This window comes from Polypterus senegalus, chromosome 10 (assembly GCF_016835505.1).
Source record: "Polypterus senegalus isolate Bchr_013 chromosome 10, ASM1683550v1, whole genome shotgun sequence".
NCBI classification, from domain to species: Eukaryota; Metazoa; Chordata; class Cladistia; order Polypteriformes; family Polypteridae; genus Polypterus; species Polypterus senegalus.
This window is the reverse complement of record NC_053163.1, coordinates 96,140,289-96,153,813: the sequence shown is the minus strand read 5'-3', so window position 1 is coordinate 96,153,813 and position 13,525 is coordinate 96,140,289.

Here is a 13,525-nt window from a genome sequence, read left to right as displayed (position 1 = left end):
ATATGTCTGTTGTTCTCCGCTTGAAGGAAAACTTTGCAAAATTTGTCCAAAATTTACCCTTAACAAGTCTGTAACAGCCTAACTTCACTGTACTAACTGTTTTCATAATTTTAAAAACTTCAGTCATCTCATCTCTTAATCACTTTACATCATTTGAGGTCCTGCTAGTACATTATTAAGGTTAAGCGCAACTAGCTTTGAATTGTAATTTACACATCATTACTTATTAATTTAATATTACTTGACTGATGTCTTTATCCAAGGTGTCTCATGACATATGAGGTACAATTGGTTATATTTCTTTTATTTTTCCAATTGGAGCACATGCAGGTGAAATGATTTGCTCATGGTTGCACAGGGCCAGTAGCAGGAATTGAAAGCGCAACCTCAAGGTTTGAAGCCTAATGTCCAAAGTCTCAAGCACTATGCCACACAGCCTACATCATAATATATAACCTAACATTTTGTTAGCCTTCCTAGTAGCTTCTGGCCATTATTTGGAAGTTGATAATGATAAGTCCACTGACTGCTAGGTCTTTCGCATAACGGGTCCTTTCAAGTTTCAGACCTTCCATTGTGTACAAGTATTGGAATCTGCTTCTAAGAAGTTGTGACTCTACTGTTCTGGAGACTATTAGAAGGATCTGATATTTCAGTAATTGGAAGTGTTTTTATATTGGGCAGAATTATTAGAGAAGTATATATCTGGGAAAGTATATGTTCTTTAAACTTATGCCCAAAAAGAATTTGATTTTGACTCCAACTTGTTCATGGAACCAGGATTTTACTGTATGATAGAAGTTATTTCACTTACTTAAAGGCAAAACAGTTTTTTTTAACTATTTAATCCCCAAATGGGTAATTTTACTCTGCCCAGTATCACCTTTTCTATTCACTTCATGCTTAATATGCATTTTTTCAAAGAGGCTAACGAAATCCATAAGATCCAAAGTAAGAGTCCACTATCCTCAAAATGGACATCCGACTGCCTGCATTATGTCTGATCCAAAGTGGGCAGGGAAAGTGGCAACAATCTCCTTGAAGCATATGTGTAAATGAACTTTGATAAAATTCTCCTCAGTTTCTTTTTTTCTTTTTTATTAAATTGAAGGAATATGGTTACCTATGAATACCTAGTGACCGTATTTTGAACAACAGATAAATCACTAATGAAGTTTCCCTGATGCAGAAGTAAATTGTTCCCGTTCCTACCAGAAGGCAATTAATGTCAATCGTTAAGTTTTTCTAGGGATAGTTTTATTCTTTTACAAATTACAAACAGTCTTTATGATCAACTTAGCGAATTGGCTCAAAAGCAAAACGTGTTCAGCTTGTCAGTGGTTAAATGTTTGCTTGCTCTCCAAGCTTTGGCTTGTTAGTGACTTTCCAGGCTAAATCTCAAGGCAACAGCCAGACAGTATTTACCACCGTGCAGAAAACAGAAAAAGGCTATGGCACTAAGTCAGAGGATGAAAGGCTATGAAGGTAGAAAAATTATTGCATTGAACAGCTAAGGGTGAAACATCCTTCACAGTTTAATAACCTTAACCTTCATGGCTTAATATTGAAAATTAAAAGATTTCATATTGCTGCTTTTAGTGCTGCATTTACTCTCTTGGTAGCAATAGCTCAATTCACTCTAATTAATAAATAAGACTTCACTTTTACACATTAATTAGGAGATTTGGGCTAGGGTGGGCAAAAAATAAATAAGGCAATAGGTTAAAAGAAAACTTCATATTGTCTTTTTTCACTAGTTTTCCTTTCTTTTACAGTTAGTGCAAATCTGCGTCATAATCACTCGCTCCTCAGAATTCTTTTTTTAAAGTTACATAGCTTAGAAAAAGTAAGTGTTTACGAAAACTTACCTTAGGATTTAATGGAATCCTAGATTCTAATTTTTATTTGAGTGGATTTTAAAATATATTATACTGTACATTATTATTATTATATATATCTGATTTGAATATCTATTAATTTTTTCATTCATTTTCTCAGCCTGCTTTTAATATTACAAAATTTAATATTACACACTTATGTTCAGGCCAGCCCATAGCCATCCATTCAACAAAATTTATGCTGTGGGATTTGCCAGAAAAGCAGAACACCAGGAAAAAAACTCACTTAGACATGGGTAGAATATGAAAACTGCAGAAAGAGAATAACTGGGTCAGAAACTGATCCTTGCATCTTAAAGCTCTGAGGCCGCAATATTGGCCATAGAGCTAATCATAAAGATCACAATGCGGTTTGGTTGAAAGACTATAGTTAGAGAGTGAAGAGTTTATTTATGTATTTTCTGAAAAAATATACTACAATAATGGTTACAATAAGTCAGGGCCTATCCTGGGAAGCAGTGGGCACATGGATATGTTTAGGTTGATAAAATGAACCTGGGAATATGTATATAAAATGTCTATGTGTGGAAGTGTGTGTGTCTGTTCGGACAGGAGTGGAGTCGGGCTCAGGGCTCCACCTTCAAGGATACACAAGTGAGGCTCACATGTCTGCAAAACGAAACATCCAAAGAAAGAGTCACTTGCTTAGGACTAATACAGAAGCAAGGTAAGCACATCTGCAAAACAAAACCTCCAAAGTAAGACATTCGCTTAGCCACTAATACATAAGCAATACAAGCACATCAGCAAAATGAAACCTCCTAGGAGAGAGATGCCCAGAGTAGTTCCTTTCAATTACCTGACAGCTCTACATTTCAATTTTGTTTTCTGACAATTTCAATAGTTTCTAGGACCCTAGGCTTTTTACAGCACAGGCTTACACAGTTAGTATGTATATATAACCACATCGATGTGTAGCATTATGATGTGCTAATTGCTTAATGCTAGAACTTACAGTATATTGACAACATTCATTTCCTAATGAAATATTTGCCAACATCAGACTTGAAACACAAATGTTGAGTATCTGTAAGTATCTATTTGACAATTAACCTATCATACATGTCTCTAAAAGGAAACTAGAGTAATTTGATATGGGCACATAGATAAGGAGCAAACATCACTCATCAAGGTGGTAAAAGAACCATTAAAAGTGGATGGTGATGGAACAACACTGATCGCTATACCATCATTTTGGAATATCATTACTTATTACTAATCATAGTAATAGTAAGTTCATATTACTAATATGATGGTCTCAAATAACTCAAATAAATCTAATACCTATTTTTCCTGAATTATGTGTGAAATCTCCAGAAGTAATACAAGAACAGATGTCAACATATGCCCACCAGTTCATGACAGATGAAGTCCTAGATGGTAATTACTGCTGTTACACACTGTGATGGCTTGTGCATATCACATACTAGAGGAGTTGCTCCTGCATTGCTGATGAATATAATGTACAGCTAGCTTTTCTCTCTCTCTATCCCACTTTGCCTCAATCAGGAAACATTCAGTCAGTCTGGCAGTGCCCTAAAGCTAGTTGTCATTCAGACACTTGAAGTGCTGCCCAGCTGTAGAGTCTATTTGCATATTGTAGCCATAGCCACCTCTTAAGCAGAAAATTTATATTTTAAAACTTTTTCGAGACATTCCAGGAATATGCAGCGGAGATCAGTCTAAGTGCAATGTACAACAAGCACATTTTTAGAAATATAAAATATGCATATTTATTGCTGTTTTCCTTATGTTTTTAATTAAGCAAGTGTAAAGTGAGAGTATCAGTTATTTAAAAGTAGAAAATCCCTTTAGGGTTAAGTAAAACATATGACAAGAGCATCAATTAAATTCTCTTTGAGTGAATAGCATTCTTTAGTAATTAATAAAACACTCTCAAACACTGTCATGTTTATCAACCTGCAGAACTCTGGAAGGACAGAAACAAACTAGAGAGCTTTAATTACAGAAACATCTACCCTACAGCAATTTAAATATTTTGTTAGGGTAGGGTCAGTGACAACTGTCGACATGACAATTTATGTTAGAGAAATGAGCTGTGGAAAAATCATGTATTATTCCACAAGATAACTCAGATAATATACAATTAAAGTATATTTAACATGCAGATTATACAATGTGCCTTTGTATATTTTGGATCAATTTCAATGACAATACTATAGTGCAGGTCCCGATTCTGGGTAACTTTTTTATCTAATGTACTATATTATCCCCCTGCTCCACAGTATGATAGTAAAGAACTGGGAGTTGACGGGCCCTTTATTAGACGTCTGGGCTTAAAGAATGTAGGGACACTTTGGGCCAGAAATGTGATATTAGGGTTTTGATTTGGTTTTATTTTTCATATGTTTTACCACATGTGTTTCTAAACATTTGTTTTAGAGGTTTTTGAGGCTCCTGATTATGAATGTGATATTTATTTTTAGAAATTCCATCCACATAAAAAGTTATCAAATTATTGTACTATTTTGTCAGCAATTTTGTATTTCTTATGATTGCCTTTAGTTTTTGTTCCCATCATCGGGGGTCTGTTCCAGAAAGAAGAATCAGGATAAAATTCTGTTAAAGAAAATCATGATTCACAAAAATCGGGCTAATTCTATTCCTAAAAACCTGGATTTGACCAAACCTGTATTTCTGGAACAGATCAAGCCAGAATTATGTTAACTGTGAGGCCAAAGATGTGGAGAATTCACTAATCCTGCTTTTTGGAAAATGTTCAGGATTTGCCTTTTCCAGAAAGAAGGATTTAATGAAATCTATCTCAGTTACTGGGGCAACCAATGCTCTGAAACTAACCTTCAATTAGTCGGTTTAACGTGAAGGGCAAAGACTTCGAGGTCACAATAATTAAGCAGCACTGCATCTGATCATAAGAACAATGCTCCTAAATGTCATATCAGAAATGCTAATGCCAGACGCACTATTTAAAAAGCAGAAAAACCTCAGAAAAGTGTCTGCATGAATATTACCATTTACTGTAAATCTGAGGCTATAACATATTTGAAGAATCTTCTAAAACATGACATGTTCAGTGTCAAACATTATGACTTTTGTTTGACATCGATACATGTCATGGACATTTCCTGTTGTTTTCTTTTTTTTGTAAAGGGCTGTTTTCTTCAGAATGCTGGAGATGCCACACATATCAGCAAAGCGACCGCAAAAGTGTGCCTAACTTTAAAGTGGTGTCAGCTTACACACAAACAGTGATACACATGGGCTGTCTTCTTAATTTTCTTTGAGCAATAGTATCTGACCCACCTTCAATCCTTGTTTGGAGTCCCTTGCCCTTTGAAGAAATGCCACTGAAAACTCTCCTCATCCACGATTGCATATACCCAATATGCTAATTAATGCAGTTATAATTTGGGGTTTTGTAATGGAACAAGACAACATTATGATTTCTGTGTCATATTGTAGTTCATTTGGCTGATGGCTTGTACAAATGAAGCATATATATCAAATACTCAGAACAAATATCAGTGTTCCCTTTTATCCATTAAGCAGTATAAGATGCCACACATATAACCATTGTGCAAATCCTGAGGCCAGATATCAGGTATGTGAAGAATATGTCTCAGGTTTGAACTGGGTAAGTTACCGTTCAAAGAGTGGGCACTGTGAGTCTTCTGTTACAGATTTGTACATGACTATAGTTAACCTTTAATTTCTTTTGTCACGTAATTATCAGAGAATACAGGGTGCAGTACAGAAAGGATAATGTTAATCTTAATGTCATGGGCCTTACACTTTTTAGATGATATTAAATTTGAAGAAATGGAATTTAAAGCTTACTTGAGGGCATACAACATTTCAAATAGAGTAATATCATCAGGGTTACATTTTGCACAATATAACAATTTACCACACAAGTTTGCATGGATATTACTGATTGACTATTTTATGCATTCACTCAGTCAGTGATTTATCCACATCATCTCCTTTTCCTTGGCTAATGCTGTGCTGCTTCTCTTTTTTGATCATATGCTAATCTTTGTACACTGCCACCAACACCTCTTGATCTGCTAGGATGACGATTGTTCCCCCTGTTTCTCAGATTTGTAGTCCATGGTTGATCAGCTGTTCGGTGCTCAACATGTAAGGGCTTGAAAATTTTGCTGTGAACGCATGTCAATCCGGATTAACCTATACATGATATCGTGAGCTGATTGAAATCCAGTGTTCTGAAACTGGCTAATCTTCTAGTTCAGTTTCACAATATAGCAAGATGGAATTTGTTCTAAAATCCAGGATTATCTCATCTCTCTTTCTGGAACAGACACCTGGACTGCTTCACACATTGCTAGGGGAATTTCCTTGGAGAACACGTTTGGTAACAATGCAGTGGGATAAAAGGTCATCTGGGAAGTTGTGGATACAAAACCTCTGTCTCTTGTATTTGGCTTTGATGGTTGTGATTTTGATCCGCTAGTTTTGACCCTATTCTAGAACTTGTCTATTTGCCCAGTTATTTCTCAAATCTAGTCACTTCGCTGATATAACATTAAATATGACCTCAAAATGAGCAAGCCCGACAGTAGTTGCGTTAATAGCGAGATAAGGAAATTACAATGAGAAGTAAAAGAATTACAAAAGCAAATGACTGACCTTGCTTCAGATCTGTATAACAACATAACTGATGTGACAAAGTTCCTTGCAAATGAAATTAAGATATCAAAGGAAAGGAATATGATACAAGAAGCAACAAACTTGTATGCAAAGAACATGTTCTGCTAACATTAGAATAGTGAGTTTACATAGTCAAAATGTTTGCAAAGGTTTACTAAATGCCTGCACCTGAGAATTTTTATGTGACTATATTGTACATATACTGTATAAACATACACAAGTACTGCTTTTCATTTCAGTATGAACCATACTAACAAAACTGTGACAGTAAATGGTAAATATTATGATTATAAAACTATACCTTTCCAATAACAAAAGAGTACAGATAAGCCTTATTGATGTTAGTTATATAAACAGATAAATTTGTCTACTATATAACTAGGACATTTGTATTTTTCAGTAACATATTAAGATATAAATTTGTGCTTTACCCATAGAAACAGAAATACCCACATTCTGAATATGATATCCCAAAAATACATTAAACACAAAAACATGTTCATCAATAAGAGAAATAAAAAGATATTTAAAAAACAAGGCCCTAAGCAAAAAATGCTTTACCACTGGGCCTCTTCTGCTTATAGTGATTCCCCCTGTCTAAATGCAGTGCTCTATTGCCTTCTTGCCCTCCTGAAAAGTACACCACCAACCATGAAACGATCCTTGCACTCACCTTCTGTTTTTTTTATTTTCTGTCTGTACTGCACTACATTCTTGCCCATTCGCCCATGCTCCAACTCCCAGCTAGTTTCACTTCTGAAATGAACATCATCCCCTACAAAGGCTCTGAGCTACCTTAGAAAAAGTTATCTCCTGTGGCTGCTGGTATTCCTGCATCCCTGGGTCACAGTCGGCAATCAATCCATAGCAGTATCTAGATTGTCTAGACATTATTTATAGATAGCAGAATCCTAGCTGTCCTGTTTGAGAGCCATTGGATGAAGCTCTCTATCCTGGGAAAATTCTTTTTTGATTCCCTCTTGGATTCTCATAACCTCTCTCTCTCTCGCTCTCTGGAACTTCTAGGACATTAGTTACTACACATCTAGAAGCTTTGTGTATATGTGAAGAGCATGTATGGTCATGAGGCCTGCAGCACTCCAAAATGAATTCCTTGTTTCACTTGATAACTTTATATGTGTGTGACACTGAAGGCATTTGTCACACACGTGTGAATAAGAGGCAGCTAAAGGGTTGAGTGAAGGTAGTTCTGAGGCATGCCGGGATGTGGCAGAGTGCACTGACTCTTTTTCTCCCTTTCCTGTAGACCATTCCCGGGAGATTCCACCTGGCTCTCTTGACGTCACTTCCGAGACCGAGCCAATGGAACTAGACCTTACCAGCTCAGGCCCCTCTAACGTCATGTCTGGGCTCGATCCAATGAATGAAGAACACGTGCCCGATCCTTATGACCTCACTTCCTGTTTTCCCCTTTAATAGCCTGCCCCTTTTCCCTTTTCCCTTAGTCTTGTTCTGGACTCAGTTGTATGCACTTCAGTGCTGTTTTTCTGATAAAAATGACTTTTGCAGCCGGGATACCATATTATACGGGTGGCTGCCCCAAACCTTTATCTGTTCATGTCTCATTTTTATGACACATTAAATTTTAAAGCAAAGAAAGGGAAAAACAAATACCAAAGCAAGTACAGGAAAAAACAAAAACCACAAGAGAAACATTCTCAAAAATTCTTAAATCCTGATGCTGAAACTAATTTCAAAATGACTGTTGAGTTCTAATGTCATTTGACTCCTTTGAAAGGACACATAGCCGAAAGATAAATATTTGATTCCAAACCCAGTGTTTCCCAACCTTTATGGTGTCACGAGCCAGTTTTTCAACTGCCATTGTGTTCACGGTCCATCCTTGGGTCACCTTTCACGAATTTGGTGAATCAAGCACGATCAACTAAGATTGGCCTGAGTGGCTTCCTGCAAGATCACCAGATTGTTAGATGAATCAAGCGTAATCGTTAATGCTTTCCCTCCTTGGTAAATGGAGTGTGATCATTGAAGAGCTGAGAGGAGTGGCGGGAGTTCTGTCTGGAGTCAGTGACGGATCATTTGTGATGCATTCATGGCCAACAGGTTGGTAAACGCTGCATTACTGTATTTTTTAGAAGCATTTGTGCTGATGCTTCTGCCTACAAGTTGGGGGATGCTCACCACAGCTGCACTCAGGTACATTAAAAAGTTGCATTTGTTGTATTTGCATCCTGTACCCACTTCACAGTAGAAAAGAAGTATAAAACCATTAGGGGAAAAAAACACTTAACTGCATTTTGACTGTGAAAACAAATAGTGAAATTACTTTCTGAGGACACCATTTTCCCTAAAGATAACAAATAAGTACACTGCTGACACCCAAAGGAGCAGACTGTAAGGTCAGCACAGTACTCCTTTTGCATTTTAGTTACTTAGCACATTGGGAAGCTGAAGGCTGACTGCTTTTGAAGTTTTTCTTTATCAGAGACAAAGCTAAATTGAAGAGATGCTGGAGACGATATCTGTTGTTTCTTACTTGTCTGTTAAACCACCAAACTCATTGCTGCATCTGAGGACTACATACATATGCTCAGTCTTCAATCTTAGGTTCACAGAAGTGTGAAAGAACTTTTAACAGTATTTAACAGCTTACTTAAATATGAGAAGTAGACTTATCACTCACAAGTTCCAGATGTGCAAAGCAAGCAATGTTCAACAGCATCTGTTTGATAGTAGACTAAAGTAATCTGACTCATTAATGTCATGAAATAATTGTGTACATTAAACAAATACTGGGTGAGGTGTACATACTGTATATGTGTAGAGTTCATCGGGTTCAATTGTGCGTGTTGGCAAGGTGAGAGAACTGAAAGGACAGCATCTGTGCCTTTTAAAGAGAGTTTTAATCAGATAAGTCAATGATGAAGGCACAGCCTTGGGTTTAAGGCTTTATTGCTAAGAAATATTTACTATAAATTATATTTGACTGATGCATATATGAAATGCAACTTAAAAGGTTGAAATACAGTAACTTACAACTGTTTACAGGTATTTTTTACAGTTGGAGTACAGGCAAATAATGTGATTTGCGGTGGGAAACACAGTAAGTTAGAGGTTTTAGGTCAAACACCATTGTAGTTTACAGTCCACTACCTTAGGCGCTAAACAGCACTACGTACGTACACTATGTACAGTACGTGAGAAAAACAGTCATTTGTTTTTTACAGCATGAAAAAAGTTATTAGATTATGTTTTCAAGTGCTTATCTGGTTAGACTTTCAAATTTCTTTTCAGTTTGGTAGTTCAGTCCAGTTTTTCTTCTGTATTTGCTACCATTGCGTACCTATTGCAGATTTCTAAAAACAGCTATTGCATGATTCCTCCACTAGTAGGCACTAACAATGCTGAAAGAATGGGTTTAAAATAAGATAACACGGTAAAATAATATATTCATAACTGCTTGAATGTTTGTCAATCCTTAGTGTAGTTATATAAATGTTAATTTTTTACTTTGGAGTCCTTGTCTGAGAAATAGTCCAATATTCCTCAAATACCTGAAATAGTATAAATTGTTTAGTGAAAATGATACCTGAGTCAGGAGTATGTATCTAATTTGTGCTTCATTTGTATTGTCATTGTTAAAATTGACGTCATTGTGTCACCTTTTTGAGCCTTTTGTATTTCTACGGGTGCCACCACTTCTGCTTCTGTTTTCATGTACACCACAATTTTGTGCTTCTGGTCACCATGATGTTCAATGTTTGCTAGGCAGGTGATGCCATGTTATGAACTCACGACAGCCATGGTATAAAAGATGGCCACGTGCAGCAACATGTGTCTACACTTTAAATTAAAAATGGTGTAGTGGTAAATTCAAAACATAACAATATAATACAATATCAAGTGATAAAGTAAAATAATTGAAAACAAAAAAATAAAATAAAACTGAGTTTTGCATAGTTCAAACCCTTAAGAAAAATGTAAGGTGCAATATAAACAATAAATTAAGCCAAGGAAAAAAGCAAATAAATATTATTGACATTCACAACAATAGTGACTAAAATCTCTAAAATGAAACATTCCAAATGGTACTGTCTGGAGGAAAACAAATACATTGACACTATGACATCCCCCCATTAACAATTAAAAAGTAATGCAAAATGGCAAGGAAAATTAATAACATTTCAAAACATAAGCAATACATTAATTAAGAAAGCTTTCCTGAAAATAATGAATTGGAGGAGGCAAATAAACCATCAACTGCATGCCTTAGCCAAAACACCACAAGGCTGCCATGTTTTAAACTGTGTCATCTGCACATATGGAACAGTTGCAGAATGAGTAGCCATGTACATGGGAAGGATAACTAGGCCTAATAAGGTGGCCACTCAGTGTCAGATGCAGTGTGCTAGGATGATCCTGTGATTATCTGGTTTTAGTACAGCATTTACGGTAACAAGACTACCTTTGGATTTAGTGCAGTGTGCCTTAGCAGCAGATCAAGTCCAAGGCTAAGTGCCATTGCAGTATGCTTCTTGAAGTTGGAGAAAAGGAACACACTTGGATACTAACTTTGACCTCCCTGTGAATAGGTTTAATGAACTTAGTACTGTGGGTAATGTTACAAAATGAATTCCAGCATGAATCAGTCAAACTGTTACAGACATGAAACAGCACAATTATGCTATTTTAAAAAATATGGAAACTATATTTTACATTTATATTTGGGCTGCAATATAGCATGATACCTAATCAAATATTTTTAACCTAATGTCACAGAAAAAGACAAGGGGTGCATGGAAATATTTACATTGCGAAATATAAGAAATAGAGAAATATGGATCAATGTACATTTAGCCATTATTCTTAAGTCAATGCAGACTTTGAGTTCCTAATCAAGAAATCACTGGGCTGCCTGTTCAGAAAGTGTGTATTGAAATATACTGCCAGTTTGGAGTGTCGTGGAGATATTTTTGTGAGTGTCCTCCAGATCTCATTTTGAGATCTCTCACAATGTTTTTGTATGGTGTGTGCTCTACTGTAAAGTTTGCACTGTGAGGAAACATTCTTTAATATTGTCCATCCTCTGCCTAGGTATTTTATACTCTTTGGTAATTCTGTTGGATTCATTCTGTTATTATTAAAAGCTGAGTAACAGCTCTTCTGTGTTATCTACAGTATGTAATTGGGAAATGAGTTACAGCAAGACCAGATCAAGACCTCCACATGCCCCAGGGTGTCACGTATGTTTACACTCTATTAACATCACACATAAACATAAATGAGCTTGGGTGGTTCCCTTTGAAGATTTAAGCAACTGGTCACTCATACAATAGGTTGAGGCATTGTGATATAATATATGAGTAACTGCGCACATATGTTGCATGGAAGAGCATAAGGTAAAAACAGAAACAGAAACAGAAATAAGCTGGCATTACTTTTTTATTGCATTTGATAAGACCCCTTGGTGACTAGGCCCCCAGGGCATGCACCACCCAGGCCACCCTGATTTTAGATTTGCCCATGTATTACATAGCTATAATTACACCTCAGATATGATTCTACCTCTAACTTCTACCTCTCATTGTCATTTTGCTCTAGGGATTTCTGGGCCTTTTCATGTGCTGGAAGTGAATATCATTTACAACAACGGCAGCCAATCTAAGGTAGCTTCATGATTGCAATCATTTTTTAATAGGTTTACTTAGGATGTACTTTTTTCACTGTGCTCTGTCCCTTTAAATCAAGACAGCATGTCATTAATTGAGAGAGGGCAAAATGTTAATTTCTGATGAGCTGCTGTTAATCAAAAGTCCCACTGAGTAAACCAAGGAGAAACACAAAACTAGCTGCAAATTAGTTAAACTTTGTATTGATCTTATTCCTCTGTTCACTGAGACAACACTTAGACCTGGGGATCGTTTTCTCTTAGTACTGTACTATACAGTCTGGCCTTAGTCCACTTCACGTACAACACAGGTCCACTACAACTGACCATCAGTGTCAAATTCATGTTCATAACCAAGGAATAACATTTTACTATTCTGTTAGCTGGTGTAAAATAACACACCCACACTTAAAAAGGCACAATATAAAATTATATTAAAAAGCACATAATGCAAGGTGTAATAAATATGAAGAGTGACAGTTCAAGATACCTCCTCTTTAATACCTGTTTAACATAACATAAAAAGAAAACAAGAAAATGTAAGCAAAAGGCCAATGCTACTGCTCTGAATATGTCAGGGTGCTAAATGATAAGAGTGCACTGTGGGTCCACAAATAAGTGACTATTTCCTGGGAGTGACCCAAATACACTCACCTAAAGGATTATTAGGAACACCTGTTCAATTTCTCATTAATGCAATTATCTAATCAACCAATCACATGGCAGTTGCTTCAATGCATTTAGGGGTGTGGTCCTGGTCAAGACAATCTCCTGAACTCCAAACTGAATGTCAGAATGGGAAAGAAAGGTGATTTAAGCAATTTTGAGTGTGGCATGGTTGTTGGTTCCAGACGGGCCAGTCTGAGTATTTCACAATCTGCTCAGTTACTGGGATTTTCACGCACAACCATTTCTAGGGTTTACAAAGAATGGTGTGAAAAGGGAAAAACATCCAGTATGCGACAGTCCTGTGGGCGAAAATGCCTTGTTGATGCTAGAGGTCAGAGGAGAATGGGCCGACTGATTCAAGCTGATAGAAGAGCAACTTTGACTGAAATAACCACTCGTTACAACCGAGGTATGCAGCAAAGCATTTGTGAAGCCACAACACGCACAACCTTGAGGCGGATGGGCTACAACAGCAGAAGACCCCACCGGGTACCACTCATCTCCACTACAAATAGGAAAAAGAGGCTACAATTTGCACAAGCTCACCAAAATTGGACAGTTGAAGACTGGAAAAATGTTGCCTGGTCTGATGAGTCTTGATTTCTGTTGAGACATTCAAATGGTAGAGTCAGAATTTGGTGTAAACAGAATGAGA